This window comes from Narcine bancroftii, chromosome 3, assembly GCF_036971445.1.
Source record: "Narcine bancroftii isolate sNarBan1 chromosome 3, sNarBan1.hap1, whole genome shotgun sequence".
NCBI classification, from domain to species: domain Eukaryota; kingdom Metazoa; phylum Chordata; class Chondrichthyes; order Torpediniformes; family Narcinidae; genus Narcine; species Narcine bancroftii.
The window spans coordinates 296572450-296588006 of record NC_091471.1 but is presented as its reverse complement, the minus strand read 5'-3'; the positions used below and the strand labels follow the sequence as shown (position 1 = coordinate 296588006).

Genomic DNA, 15557 nt, shown 5'->3' with positions numbered 1-15557 from the left:
TGAGGCTAGTTAGTGAAATGAGACGTAGAGAGTAGCACCCGTGTTGAGGTTATTGGCGCATGGAGGGCAAGGTATTAGCAATAAACCAAACATCCAAATGGGATTGGAATTTCCCTTTCTAGAAATGGCTATGGCACCAGCAAGCAAGCGGAACTCAACTAACTCAGTGCCAACAAGGAGGGATGGGGTGGACAGGAGATGTGGTTAGGATCCAGATATTGTGGCTGTAAAAAGGTTGTAATGGTGGCTGGATAGAGCAGCGAGCTGGTCATGTGGAAAGACCAAGACAGCAAGTCACTGCCTGTGTGAGACATCTGATCATTCCTAAATATCAACGTGTAGGGAAAGAAAATGCAGTGGACTGGAAGGGATTTTTGTTTTAATGACCAGCTGCTGACGATCTGTCTGAAAGAATCCATTAGTTTTTTGGGTGAGACTGAATGTCACTTCCTTTTTGTTTTTCTTGCATTTCAAATAAATGGAAGCAATGAGGAGGATTTTAGGGGACATGAAGGTGGGGGGCAGTTGGGAGAGAACAGTTGCTTCTTTGGTTGTGAGGGGGGGGGCGGGGGAATACCTCTGCTGAATAAGGAACTCTACTGGAAATTAAAGTCCTGCTTAAAAGCTCAGGGTTGGTGTAAAATCCTGCCTTTGTAGGTTGAATTTGGTCTAAGCCTCCAGCATAAGGGACATTTCGCATAGAGCTGTTTGTGAGCAAGCGGTCTTTTCTCTCACATTGTCTTGGCCAGTCCCTAATCATCTGAAACACCCATTCTCGCTGCTGTTAAATAACAATGGTTTGTTTTGAAGGATCAGCTTCACAGACCTCTGATAGGTGATGGGCTGAGATCTATCAAAATTAGGCTTTGGTTAACGGAGCCAGAGCAGGCATGGGCTCTTGGGGAAGGGATTTGGTGAGAGTTCAGATACGTGACATGGATTTGATGAGCTTGTATTTATAGAGGATCGAAAAAGGAAGGTCAAATGGAAATCTTACCCTGTCAACATCAAACCCATTCCTTGATGTGAAGCCAGGAGCTGTGAAGGTAACTGCTTTGAGGATGTCCATGGGTATGGTTTATTCAAACAGTTACAAAATAATACAGTAGATAAAGATGTATTTTTTTAAGAACTCTTGAACCTCCCTTGGGAAGATCGAGTCAGCTGTCATGTGATGTCACCACTTGGCACTCAGACAATCGCTGCAAGAAGAGAGAAAACATTCTGGCTACCCTGCTGCCACCTTGCATTAAAAACTGCAGTGAGGGAGAGCAGTGCACATAGCCTTGGCTCCCCAGCCATTGGAAAGTAGTAGTGGGTTGACAGAGCTGCTGCAGAGAGGGCCTAGTGTTTCAGAACACTGAGACACCTTGCAGGAATCCCCCCCCCCCCCACAACAAACCACTTAAAGAATATGACCTCCACACCATGGTGGTACAACGACTACATCATTTCACTTGATGTGTCACTGGGTTTCTTAAAGCAGAAATGTAAAGGTTTGCTTTTAAAAGCATATTACTCTCGAGCATCCTCTGCTCGACGTCAAATGATCTCTGCTCCTTTAACCCTTGTTGACTGGCAGCTTCAGTCCTACATCCTGTTCATCTTCACCCGAGAGAGTGGGCTTGTTTAAATGACCAGGCTGTGTCTTAACGCTAATAATGCTTTGTTCACCTTGTGTTTCTTGAATCAGTTGTTTTTATATTTCATTCATTCAGGCAATTCTGATGAAACACTCAATGCACCCCCAATCTCAATGTAGTGATTTAAACAGTGTCATTGTTTCCCTTATGTACAAGGTTAATCCAGACATGGTCTGGTTAGGACCCTGTGACATGTACATAGATGCAGAGAATGTATATGTCGCAGTGACCAGCCTGCCCTTTATCTGATCTCCAATCTGCTTGTTTGTGTGAGGACTGGAAAAAGCCTAAGTGAGCAAGAATGACAACCTGTCAGCTGCAGGACAAATGCAGGCCAAAGTTTGTTTATTTTTAACCCTCTGCCTGCCCTCTGCTCTCCTGCGCTGAATTTGTCTGTCTTCCCCAACAACCCCTCCCCTGTCCTAGTTCTATTCCTGATGCTAGAGGAATTCTGGTGCTACGGACCCCATAACCAAGTCTCTGACCATGTGGTCTTCTAAGCTCACAGCTCACTCCGCTGACATTCAGATGATTGGAGAAGGAATATAACTTTGATTACCTTTCTTAAAAAAAAAAGCAGTGAGCTATTTCCTCTGGCTGACAGTGATATAAAAGTGTGCTGTGGCAGCTGAAGGAGAGCTTGTCGAACCTCTCCACTCTGGGTTCCTCAACCCAGACTTGTAGAAGTGAGGATCCATCAGGTTTCCCTGTGTTCACAGCTTGGCTCTGTCAAACTGGCACAGCTCTGTTCAATGCATAAAGAAGACAAGCTCCCATCTGGTGAGCTTTGTTCTGAAATTGTGCAGCTCTTAAACCCACAATGTTGCACTGACTAATATAAACCCACTCTACATCAATCCAACCTCCCTCCCTCCCAGCCCATAACCTTCCATTATCCTTGCATCCCTATTCCTTTGAGTCTTCTAAATGTCTTTATTATATACCAGCCTCCAGCATCACTCCTAGCAATGTGTTCCATACACCCATCGCTCTCTGGTTCTGTGTTGGGGCATGAGTTATCCTCCTCCACGTGATCCTGGCGAAATCCAGTGGCAGGAAACGATGGTGGGACTTCTCAGCCAAGTGTTGAGACTCTGATCACGGGCACACAGACCTTATAAGCCTCTTTTATTCACTGCTCCCATTTCAGCATTTGATCATTGCACGTACTCACAAATTAATGATTAACCACTCCTGCCCACCACCCACTACAATTATGGAAGGAAGTTGTTGAAGTTTTTTTTGTGAACAAACTGCGTCTGAAATCCAATTGGTTACTTGTAAATGAAGATGACACCCCAAGCTGCCTCTGACACCAGATTCTGGGGAAGTCTTAGTCCAGGTGCCACTGAGACCAACCAGTTCTAAATCTATCAGACTGGTCCCAGTTACAGCCTGATATGTGAGCCAGGGAGAAGGCTTGCTCTGAGCCTGTCCTGCCTGCCCCCCCCCCCCCCACCCACTGTTGGATGAGGAGCTTGGTAAGCTGGTGTAATTGAGGTTATCGCCCTCCCACAGGTCCAGGCATGCCATGAGGACCACCTGTTGGACATGATACTAATTAGCTGATGGTCAAGGACCAGGAGAGAGCAGTGGAATGAGACCAGGAATGGGTTGGAGGAATTGTGTGGTCCTATGTATCTGGTTCCAGTGATGTGTAGCTAAAGACTGCATCATCAGAACCAGGCCTGTGTGCAGTGGTTGGCAGAGCTGAGCTCACAGGTACGAATCTGCAGCAACACGTTTCCATGGCGAGGGTGTAAATATATAAATATAAGTAGGTTAGATAAAGGATGTTTTTATATCATCAGATGGCTGATATTTCTCACACCATTTACCTGAAGATGGTATTTGTATTGCCACACCTGAATGGAGATTTATTTCAGTGTGACTAATCAGCACACAGCTGCTGGTTACCCCAACACTACACAGTATAAATGTCTAATTAAGATCCCCTGGCATGGGGAAAATCTGAGAAACACGTCCCCTGCCTTGGATCTCCCCTTTGCAAGATCAAGACCCACCACCTCTTGCAGAGTACGTTAACCATAAGCTCACATCCCAAGGCAAAACTCTTCAGATCTCTCCTGGGACACCATGGGTGCATAGGACGGGTGGGGGGGGGGGGGGAGGGGGGCAGGGGACAAGGCTTTGCAGCCCTATTGGGTAAAGCAGACTTTGGCTGAAGCATGGTTTGGTCCGTAACTCCTTCAGTGGAGGAGTATCCGCAGGGGGAGTTGCCCCTAACTCCTGCCGGTGATTGCGAACCTAGCAAACCCATCCCTTTGTCTGACTATCAATCTCCTTCCTCTCCTTCCCCATTACATCTCTTCTGTCCAAGGTGAATGAGTGGATTTTGTACTGGAGTCTAGCAATGCCTCTGGGTTGCCTTTGGTCACAGCACAAGAGTCTGGACTGAGTGACACCCTCCAGGGCTTTGAGCACAGATGAGGGAGGAGTGAACCGGCTGTGTCCAGGTACCTGAAGAACTGCTCCAGAGAGGGTTTCTCCTGCAGTGAGGGAGACCACTCCTGGTGTGAAACATTGTGCTCCTATCCTGTTCACACTGGCTGCTGGGAGGTCAGTGGAAGATGTGCTCTGGCTCTCAGGAGATCAAGGTCTCTTGCAGGTAACAGAAAACTGAAGAGAATAACACACCTTGCTCAGACAACGAACCACTGAAGGGTCTCACTGGGTCAGGCAGCATCCATGGGTAGAAATGATGAGTCAACGTTTCAGGTTGGGACCGTTTATCAAGACTAAAATAGGAAGAAGTAATAATAAGTAAATACGCCTGTTAATTTCTGAATTCTATCATCCAACATTGTATGCTGCGCAATTAATCTTTCCAGCATCCACGCTGAGGCAACCAGGCAGTAACTCTGACACTTTACCACCTATATTCCTGAAATGTGTGTCGGAATTGACTCAGTATCATATTGATTTTTTTTTTTTGCAGCTCTTCTGTTTAGTTTCTGTACAGACAATTCAAACTGTTCTTAGACTGAGACAATATTTTACCCACCTGCATCATGTATCTGTTGAACCCATTTCTGTGTAATTATGTTCCCTTAAGAATCATTGTTATGGTAGGTTTGTTAACACGTAATTTGTGTTTTAGCATCACTGAACCTTTATGCTAGTTTATAGATGTCCAGATGTTTTGATGTAAAGGATTCCCTACTTCGGTGACAATGCCACTGTGAAGGGAGAGGTTGGTTTGTAAATATGAATCTATGTAAACAACCTGCCTGTTGCTGTGTTTTAGCTTTCTATTACATTTGGATTAACTTTTTTTTTATTCTATATATCAGGGAATTTTTAAAATAAATTCATAAATCTAAACTTTTAATGCATTTGTGCTGTTTTACTCTTGTCTTTAAAGGGGTCTATTGATAGTTTCTCTCCTTACTTTCTTTGAAGTTCTTCCTTCATTCTCAAGCTTCTGAGAGTTGGTTGCTATTCAACAGTTAAGGTATCACATGGCAAGTTTGAGCCAGTTCTCATCCAATGTAGTGAAACTCAAAAGTCTGTAGGTGCTGCCATTGTCATAAAAACACAAAAATGCTGGAGGAACTCAGCAGGTCTTGCAGCAACCACAGCAGATAGAAAACCAAAATTTAGGGCCTGAGGCCTTCATGAAGGCACTAATTTTTCCAGATTGCCTCTTTGTCAAATGGGAAAATATTGTTGGATATTAAACTTCCAAATGACAAGTCCACAGCTTCACTGGAAAAAGTGCCCTACATGCTTCCTTGAAATCTCACCACAGGTCCACAAAGGGAGACCTTTCGCAGAAATTCTATGGCTTTGTCAAAAGGAAGTGAAGTGGTGTTTTAAAGTTGTGATCGATACTGGATGTTGTATGAGCCCAAAGGACTTCAAAACCCAGCAGCAATATAAATTCACCAAGACAATGGTTACATAAGCAAAAGTTGCTTTTAATTTTCTTTTAAACATAAAAACAAGATCAAACTTTAACTTATTACCATTAACAACCTAACTTAACCCTCTTCTAATTCTAAATCCACATCTATGTTCAGGAAAGTTTTCTGTTTCACTGTCCAATCATTCACTTTTCACTTCTCCGAGTTCTCCGGTATCAGGCAATTCTTATACTGTGCACAGAATTCAACAATCACCAGGCTCTGGTGCTTAAAGTTAAATGGTTACCACTCAAGAAAGTTCTTGTCACTTCAGTGTCTTGCTGAAAAAACTTGCCCCATCATGGGTTTTTCAAATGATAACCTCTTCTTCCAGATCACCAGAGTTCCTCTTTTCCCTTAATTCAGGAGAAACACGACGAGCCAGCCATTTCATCTTGTAAGGACTACAAGGGTTTTGAACAAGCTGAACTCACAACCAATCTTCAAAATGGGGTATTTCAACAAGCCTGCCAGCTTGCCATTTTTGCAGCTTCAACTGCTACTGTAGAACTGACCTCCCTCTCTCTCCTGAGCCTGGACTTTATTGCACATACACAATAGATCAGCATTCTTCATTGCTTTTGCAGTCAACAAGAGCCTCAACATCTAGCTTCACCAAAGCTCTTGCATTTTAAATGAGATGTCTTTTGTGAAGGGTTACTCTGTGAAGTGACCTACACTAAACCCCCCACAATGTATCTCTTTAAAAGACATATTTATCCATAACCAAACTAATATAACCTAACACAATGTGTACAGTTCAGTGACTACATTTCAAAGAGTACTTACCTCCTTGAGTTGTAAAGAGTGTGAGGATGTCCAAGCGTTGTAAAAGCTAGCATGTTTGTGAATGTTCTTGTTGCAGGGCAGGGAAGGGTAGACTTGACATTTCAGTATCAGAATCACATCATCAACTGCAATAATACTTGATATCTCCCTCAGCTCAGCCTCTTCTGGGATTATGCCTTGTGTTCCACGTGCTCCTGGCAGTAGAAATGGTCACTCCAATCAAACCTATCTGGGGGATTAGTGATTTGTACATCACCCCATAGTTTCATTTGTTCCCTTTTCCTCCTCATTACTGTAACCCTCCATCAAATCTCTCCTGCAACCAAAACTCTCCAAAACAAAGGAGCTGGCCGTTGACTTCAAGAAGGGAAAACCAGAAGTGTGTGATCCAGTGATCATTGGGGGATTGGAAGTGCAGAGAATGAGTCACTATCTCGAAGGATCTTTCCTGAACCCAACACACAATGGCATCGTGAAGAAACCACTTCCTTAGGAGTTAGCAGAGTTTTAGTATGACATAAGAAATCCTGGCAAATTTCTACAGATGTATGGTGGAAAGTGTGCTGACCAGCTGCATCACAGTATGATATGGGGTCACCAATACCCCTAGGCAAAAATCTCTTCAAAAGGTAGTAGACATAGCCCAGGACGTCACAGGCAAAACCCTCCCCACCATCTCGAACACTACAGAGAATGCTGCCATTGGAGAGCAGCAGCAATCATCAAGGATCCACATCACCCAGCACATGCTCTGTTCTTGCTACCATCAGGAAAGAAGTATAGATGCCATAAGACGTGTACCACCAGGTTCCGGAACAGTTGCCACCCCTCCACCATCAGACCCCTCCACAACAAACTCGATCAGGCACTTATGAACCCTTATATTTGCACCTGATTGATTTTTATTTCTCTCTGTATTGCAATCAGTTTGTTTACATTGTGTATATATTTTTTTGCACTGGCAATAAGTGGTCATTCTGCCTTGCCCACAGGGTTGTATGTGATATTTTGCATGCACTCTGACAATAAATCTAAAATATGCAACCCCTCCATACACCACCTTCTGTAATGTGGTCAGAACAGCACACAATGCTGCAGCTGAGCTTTGTACAGTTTATAGCCAGTATTCCTTACCTTCTTTATTCTTTCTGGTCAAGTTAAGTGGCAGCCTACCATCTGAGGGAAGGGAAGAGGTGATATCTGGGCAGAATTAAAGCCAATGGGTGTCTGGGTGGAGGGAAACCTTGTCAGAAATCAAAGAATCACAAAACAATGTCACAGTGAGGCGGCTGCTTGATATTTTGTGCCTGCACCAATGTTTTTGTTTCCATTAGAATTCGTGGAGCAGGAGGCTGGAAATAAAGTTCTGTCCTACAATCATTTGTGCAGGTGATGCAGACATCCCAGTTTTTCTCAGACAATAAATGTGAGTTGTCGTGAAGTCCTGTGAAACTACTTTAGTTGTGAACAGAACATTTCCAAGGATTCCTTCAGGATGCAATTGACATTTTCCCATTCCTTTCTCGCCAAGGGCTGTGTGTTCTGCGTTGATGCCACCCAGGCTCCGTAAATACCCTTCCTCCATGTCCTTGGCTTCCAACGTTGGGGAATGTGAACTCATGCTGTTTCCATGTTATGGAGTCAAATAATCATGAGATAATCAATTATCCATGTATTGGCTTGAGACCCTACATCTTTTCCTCCAGTTACCAATGTGAGAGATGAGTAAACTTGACATGAAAATATGAAAGATGGGGAAACTAGTACAGACACATGGAGTGATGGATTAAACCAGTATGAACAGGCTAAGCATGGAAATTAGGATGCAGGAAGCAGAGTCAGACTATGTAAGATAAGAACCTTCTAGTCCTTTCGACAGGATCAGTGAGCCCACCGTATGAATAAGATAAGGAGAAAGGAATAATAGAATGTAGGAAGTAGAGGTAGTCTGGGTGAGATAAGGGTCTCCTAGCCCTAGACAGAAGTACCAAGTTCTACATATATAATTAGTAAGCCTTACACAGATTTATCAAGTTAAGCATATTAAATTAGTAAACCCTAGACAGGATTAGCGAACTCTGCATATGAAGAGACTGTAGCTCTGAGAGTGGGAAAGGTGTGAATGGGGACAAGGGCAAGGTTGTGAATAAGGACAATGGGGATAATGACATGATGAGACACCGACAGGATACCCCCTGGTGCTCCAAGTCCACAGAAACTGCACGTAGGCAGACAGGATTGCCTAATGCCAAACATCCAGGAGGCAGAAGAATGTAAGGGGAAGGGTACTTCTATACCGAAATAAACTGTATAAAAGTTGGGTGGGCCCCAGTGTATGCGTGTATTCCCAGGGTAAGGGGAAGTACCCAACTTTGCATTGTTGTAAAATAAATGTTCTTTGTTCTCAATTTTTGTCTCGAGCAATTTCTGTTAAGGTACTTCTATTTCTAACACCAACATGTGCAATCTCTTGTGTCCCTGTCAACTTCCCCTCCCTTTGGGTCAGCCTGAACCATTGACTGCCTTATTTTCTCTGGATTCTGTGTGACCTACTGAGTTTCTTCAGAGCTTTTGTGTACTGCACTAGACCCCAGAACTTGCAATTTTCTTGTTTAGTAGTCCATCTCCTGGTCCATGACTCTTTGAAGTAGAGAAGCAGCATTGGGAATGGCATTGTTAACTGTGAGATCCTGTATTGGGAGTACACAGAAATCTGACGTAAAGGACGGAGGAAGCTCACCTATCTTCCTTTCTGCAGGTCCTATATTGGCCTCCTCAGCCCTTGAAACAGGCCCAGAAGATGAAGCAATTCAATTTCTCTCCTGACTGAGACACTGCCACAGAAAAAATGAGTGCAAGTTGCAGAGTCAGTGTGGTCTTCAAAAAAAAGTGAACATTTAAAAACTAACAGAATGAAACTTGAGAACTTTCGTAAAGTTGATAGTATAAAGAGCAAGACAGCTTATACAGTTAACACCCCCAATAATTGACCCAAATACTGGGCACTATTGCACACAGGGCAAAAGGCCCCTCAAGAAACCCCGTACTTTGGCTCTTTGCGATTCAAGCTCACCGGTTCCCACATCTGTACCCGTTTCTGGATCAACTATTGGGCAATCACCTCAAATTCCGACCCCCCCTTCTCAACGATACAATGATCCCTCTCGTGAGACCCAGTCATGGGACAACTCTCGCCAGCTTTTAAATTTGATTGGATTACGTAGATGTCAGTCAATTTATCAACCCGCCTCCTGCTCTTCTCTCTGACTTCATAGTAATTCCCCCCCATACTTCTCGAGGATTGGTCCAGCGGACCGGATGTTGGCTCTTCTATTGGCTAATATTAACGTCAATCAATCAATATTCCAGACACGCCCACGAACATATGATGTGGGATCTGCAAAAAGCCCCCCCCCACCCCGACTCTCCTAGTTCCTATTGGACATCTTCGACCAGTTCCATGCGTGACTGGTCCAGTTGGATGTCAGTCACGACTCAGCCGCTCAATCTTATTTTAGGTGGCGGTAGACCCGGAAGTCAGACTCCATTTTAACCATTGTTACGGTGGAAGGAGGGCAGATTCGGGTCATCGCTCATAGCAACGGAACCGGGGCAAGAAGAGAAAGATCCCTCCCTTTTACCACGACTGGACCCTTCCGAAAATTTTCTTTTAATCGACTCCTCTATTTTTTTTAAACAAAATAAATAGAACAGAAATACAATGGCGGTCCCGGAGCCCGAGGCCTAACTTCATTGTTGAAGCCTCGGGGTCGAGTAGTTGGGCAGTCCGTGCCGGCTCGCTGTTTCCCCGGAATCAATGAGGCGTTGAAGCTGAAGGGATTATATTTTTTTTTAAAAACGAAGAAAATAAACTAAAGACAATAAAAAAAGACACAAAGGCGCCCTCCATCACCCCCAAAAGCAAATAATCCCCGGAGGGAGGAATCTGCCAAGTTCCAGGTATCAGAACAAGGTTCGAGTTAAACGTTTCTCTGTTTCGAGTTTGAGGGGCAACTTTGCAGGATGTCAGTCTGATGAACGCTTTCACTGATGAACCGGTGGATCTGACAGGACGTGGGAGAGTTCAAGGAAGCAAACTCACTCGGTCAACTCTCTTTTACTGGGGGAGGGATGATGTAAACTTCCAAATGTAAACTAGAACGAACCCAACATTTTGTGTTGCTTGTGTTCAAATTTGTCTTTTATTTACGTGTTTATTTTTTTTTAGGTGATATAACCGGTTTAAAATAGCGTCTTTGACTGGTGTAAATTTGTTGGACCTGGAGATGGTATTTCTGAAGTTTTTAATCAAATGGTATTAGATTCATTAACTCTAACTAATGTTTGTTATTTTTAAGAATTTTGAATTTCAGAGTTTAAAAACGTGGAATTGTTTGGTAACAAAAACACCACGTGAACAGTGTGGATGGAAACTTTGGTTTAAAAAAAATACTGGTTCCTCTGATTTGGAAAGCTCGAGAATGACATGAACGCTAAGTCTTCAGCCCAAACGACTTACTGATGTCAGGCATTACTATTTAATTTAATTTAAGAAGTTAAATGTTTGGAGATGGTATTTACAAACCCATTGTCTGTCTTTAAAGAGTGGTTGAAGGTTTGAGTCTGCTTTCCATTGTTACTGTAGTTATTCTGCTTTGAAATCAAATTTCTGCATGTGTTTTGAAATGATGGACCCCCCTCCCCCCAAAAAAAAATGCAGGTTATCCAGATGTCTACAGCAAAGAACAGGCCCTTTGGGCTTTCACACATTCAGGTTCTTCATTTTTTCCTGGGAGAGTTTTGCACTTCTCCACCCCCTTCAGCCAAAACATGGATTTGGTGTTTGCTGACTGGGAATTTTATGGTTGTATTGTAAAATTCTGTCCAGTATCCCCTGTTGCTGCCCTGTCCAGGAAGGTGTGGTGTCATTATTGGAAATTATCTGTGCAACGGAGGTCAGCTGACAGGAAGTAAAGGCCATTCTGGGGATGATGGCATTTTGTGGCACTTGTGGATCCTTATCTCATCAGTTCTGTTATCTGGAGCTGTTGTCAGCAACAAGCGTTCAATTAACTTGTCATGAACTGTTGTTTAGAACAATAACTGGTATTAATAATATTCGTGTTCCAGCACTACAAAATGTTGGTGACACCACATATGGATTATTGCTTGCAGATCTGGTCATCCAGCTACAAGAACAATCCCATTCAACTGGAAAGGGTGCAGAAAAGATTCACAAATGTATTCCAGGACTGGAGGCTTGAGCTATGAGAGGCTGGGTCTTTGCAACCTGGACTGTTTGTTGGAGGCTGAGAGGGTTTTTTTAAATATATAAAATCAGGTAAATAGTCATTCTTTTACTCATGATGAGGGATTCGAATTTTAGAGGGCATATATCAGAAGGTTTAAAGGGATGTGGGCTAAACACATGGAAAAAGGACTGTCTTAATTAGATGCTTTGGTCTGCATGGACAAGTTGGATAAAAGGGTCTGTTTCCATAGTGTGAAATTCTGTCTCCCTAGGCCATTTCACGTCAGGCCTCCACCTGGAGGCTGGCTACAAAAGTGAATCGAAAACTTAAAATTGACCTTTCAGACAGCAGCCCTAAAAGGCTGCTCCACCGTAATGTCCGTATCGAGAGGCGCCTTGTAGTGCCATCCAGATCCCCATCATAAATATGTGGCAGAGCAATGGCTGTCTTCCCTACCCATAATCCCCCATACAGTTGGAACCGCTCTGTTTCCCCAGAACAGTTCCAGCTGTGTGGGGGATTATGGGTAGGGAAGACGGAAATTGCTTTGCCGTGTTTTGAGCCACAGACTCTAAAGGCCGAAACAGTCCAGTGAGGCTGTCACAACCCACACCAGCTGCCCCCTGATGGCTCCCGCTGCCCTGACGGCCCCCGCTGGCCTCGTTGCTGCCTGACGCGCCTGTCGCCCCCTACCTTGAAGCGGTTATGAAGGGAATGGGGAGATGGGTCGTAGGCTGATGGTGTACATTCAGGTCAGGCGGTGGAGCTCAGCGCTCCACCAATTATCCTTCCCTGTGAAGGGTTGGAATTGGTGCCTTGGAGCCGGCTATGCCGCATTCAGAGAGCTAAGTCTTTCGGTGCAAGACGGAAGAACCTCTACCTTTACAGACGGGTGTTCCCTGCTTGTACGTGCATTCTAATTCATGGAAGGTGTTGGACCTTAAGGACGATTGGCTTCCATCCATTTCTGTAGTTGCTGATGAGGCTATTGGGACACCTGGAGACTGCTGCAGGTGGGTTATGTGGTACTGAACTAAGCAGGCTCTTTCCTTACTTCAGCCTACCATGGCCACGCAGAGCATCATATCCATCAGTATTCCATTTACCAGTGCTGGGTTTGTTGCCTTCTATTTCTTGGCTAGTTAAGTGATTGACCGATACTTTCCAAATGTTGTGGCCGACCTAACCCTGCCTCCATTTGCAGCTGAAAACCACAACCATTCTTTTATTTTCACACACACAACTGTTCCAACACTTTCTTTGCTGTACTCCTCTTTTCCTTTAAGTCAGAATTCTTTCCTGACTATGGAAGAGATTTGAGAAGTTTTGGAGAAACTTCCTGGACATGATGACGGATTGTCCTGTTTGGCATCTATCACGCGAACACTTGTTAAACCTTGATTTAATTTCTCAATATGATATTTTGATGATAAACAAATGCAAATCTGTTACCTTCATTTTGTGGAAGGTACAGCAAAATCCCTGTTTTCCGGAATTCAAGCAACTGCCAGCCTCAAGCTACTAGCAAAAAAATTGTGGAAAATAAATGGGTAAAAAAATATAGAAGTTTAAAATTGGCTCGCCATTCGTTCTCCGTTCATACAACACAAACTTATCCGGCACCTACCAATCCCCACGGAATTTACTATTTTTGGTTCAGATTTGTTTATTGTACCAGAGTCCAGTGAGAAAATTTATTTGAGAGTAGCCCAGATAGATAACAAATACACAATATAGCAGTAAAAACACAGAACACAATGCAGAGCGCAGAGTTCCAGAGAGCCATCAGTAGGCCCTTTTATAGAGTGAAAAAAATATGACCGAGAAGCAGAGATTCTCTGCCCTCATGTCGTTGACCCTACCTTCGTAAATGCTCTAAGATACTGACTCCGATCCTTCCAGGGGATAGTCACAGTGGTGGAGCGTAGCGCTCCACTTCACTTCATATATGTACTGACGCTGCAAGCAGCTGCTTAGGAGTGGGCTGATGACATTGCGATAACGTCGTCAGCCTGTGACCCAGTACCTAGTCAAGTCCGGTGCTGATTACTGAAGAAACACACAACAATGTTTACAATGTACATATTTAAGGAGGGCATGTGGTGAAAGAGTCCTACAGAATTTATCTGCATTTTTGCATGGGATTGAAATGGCCATTTCTTCATTTCCAGCATCAAGCTGGAGGGGCAGCTCTGGGCAGAAGAATGAATAATAGCTGTCTTTATTACCCATAATTCCCCCATGCAGCTGGAACCACTCTGCGTTTCCTAGAGCAGTTCCAGCTGCATGGGGGATTATGGGTAACAAAGGCAGCCATTGCTCACCACGTATTGCCGTCATGTTGATAGGTGGCACTACGGCAACAGTCGCCCGCCTATGTTGGCTCTGGTGAATGCTCTGAGGCGCCGCTCTTCAGAAAAGTGGCACAGGAGCAGCCTTTTTGGGCTGGTCTATTAAAAGGTAAGTTCAGATTTGTCTCTGCGGATGGAGCCATCCTCGAAGTGGAGGCCTGGCTTAAAAACCATTGAGAACAGCAAGAGAGCAACATTGTTTGACTGATATTTTAGCAAGGAATTGTAGCCAGTGAGAGTGAGTGAGTTAGTCAAATCATGGAGAAGAAGCTACCTTATTGGATTATGAATATAAATTACAGAATTTAAAAAACTGCATTCCTGCTTTGGCCCCTCACTACAGCCAGATCCATGAGGGAGGTGGATAACAGTTGTAAAACATGAAAGTCTGCAGACACCATAGTTTTTTTTTTTTTTTTTTTTTTAATTTTTTTATTTTTCACACCATAAATCACATTAGCCATGATATACACTATTTCTTTTCACACATATACAGTGACTTTTTCTCCCCCCCCCCCTTTCCTCCCAAACCACCCCCCCACCCCCCCCTCTCATCCATTTTAGGTATACAATCTAGGTTGCATTAATCCAGTCAGACAATGTTGTCATTCAACAAAATTACACCAGAAATTCTACTGAGTCCATTCTTTTCTTTCCTTCTCCTTCTATCAACTTAGGTAATGTTTGTCCCCGGTAGGTTTTCGCTATTGTATTTAATGTAAGGCTCCTATACTTGTTCGAATATTTCAATATTATTTCTTAACCAATATGTTATTTTTTTTTTCTAATGGAATACATTTATTCATTTAAATTTGGTAGTTTCTTCCTTTTAATTTGGTTATGTATTCCATTAATATTTAAAGACATATAGTTCAGCGTAGCCCTTTTATATTTTGTTTATCTTCTCTTTCCGTTTTTCCATCATTACCTTTCCTCCTTTTCCATTTCTGTTTTCTTATTTTCAACTCTTCATAAGACAACATTCCTACAACATCTAACATTTTCCTTATTCTCCTATTTCTATCTTATTTATCCCCAATCTCCCCTTCACCTCCTGAGTTGTCCTTTATCCCTTGTCGGACAACCACATCTCCCCTCTCCATTTGGATTTGCGAATCCACTCGCAAGCGTCAACTGATTGTGCAGTGACCGCTATTTCCCCCCACCCCGCCTCCCCCAGAAAAGATTTCACTTTTCATATGTCATAAAGGTCCCTCTTTTAATTCCCTCCTTATTCTCTCTATTCCATTACCTTCCCTTATTAATTCTTGTCTATACTATCTATATTTTCCTCTAAGTACAGATACATTCATGTATGCTCATTGTCTCTATTCACTCTTATACCTCTTTACCTGCATACATATCAATCGTGATCATTTTTACTCTCATTACCCGTCTTCTTCCCTCAGTCTATTTTTGTCTTTACCCACATACATATCAGTCGTGATCATTTTAACTCTCATTACCCGTCTTCCTCCCTCAGTCTATTTTGTAATTGTTCTGCAAATTTTCGTGCTTCTTCTGGATCCGAGAATAGTCTGTTTTGCTGTCCTGGAATAAATATTTTCAATACCGCTGGATGCTTTAGTATAAATT

The 15557-nt window shown here is 43.3% G+C and overlaps 1 protein-coding gene and 1 long non-coding RNA gene across 25 annotated transcripts in view; one reads left to right on the top strand and one right to left on the bottom strand.

The window, feature by feature from the left end:
* Positions 1-1054: 1054 nt before the first annotated feature.
* On the bottom strand, positions 1055-9535 carry LOC138758951 (uncharacterized). Of its 3 annotated transcripts, XR_011354544.1 has the most exons (5): positions 9406-9491; positions 9099-9192; positions 6359-6552; positions 4302-4402; positions 1055-1202 (listed from the first exon to the last, which is right to left on the bottom strand). It is a non-coding gene; the product is annotated as an uncharacterized lncRNA (long non-coding RNA). The 3 variants fall into 3 exon arrangements; XR_011354543.1 differs by lacking the exon at positions 6359-6552 and having other exon boundaries at positions 9432-9535; XR_011354542.1 differs by lacking the exon at positions 6359-6552.
* Positions 9536-9741: 206 nt separating this feature from the next.
* The window catches only part of LOC138758949 (transcriptional repressor p66-alpha-like), a 125258-nt gene continuing 119442 nt past the window's right edge, over positions 9742-15557 (top strand). For 4 of the 22 annotated variants that reach the window (XM_069928609.1, XM_069928599.1, XM_069928610.1 and 1 more), the window contains exon 1: positions 9746-10318. The gene's annotated coding sequence lies outside the window, so the exon portion shown is untranslated. Of the gene's footprint in view, positions 10332-11533; positions 11700-15557 lie in introns of all 22 variants that reach the window. The other 18 variants (XM_069928602.1, XM_069928597.1, XM_069928592.1 and 15 more) reach the window with 10 other exon arrangements.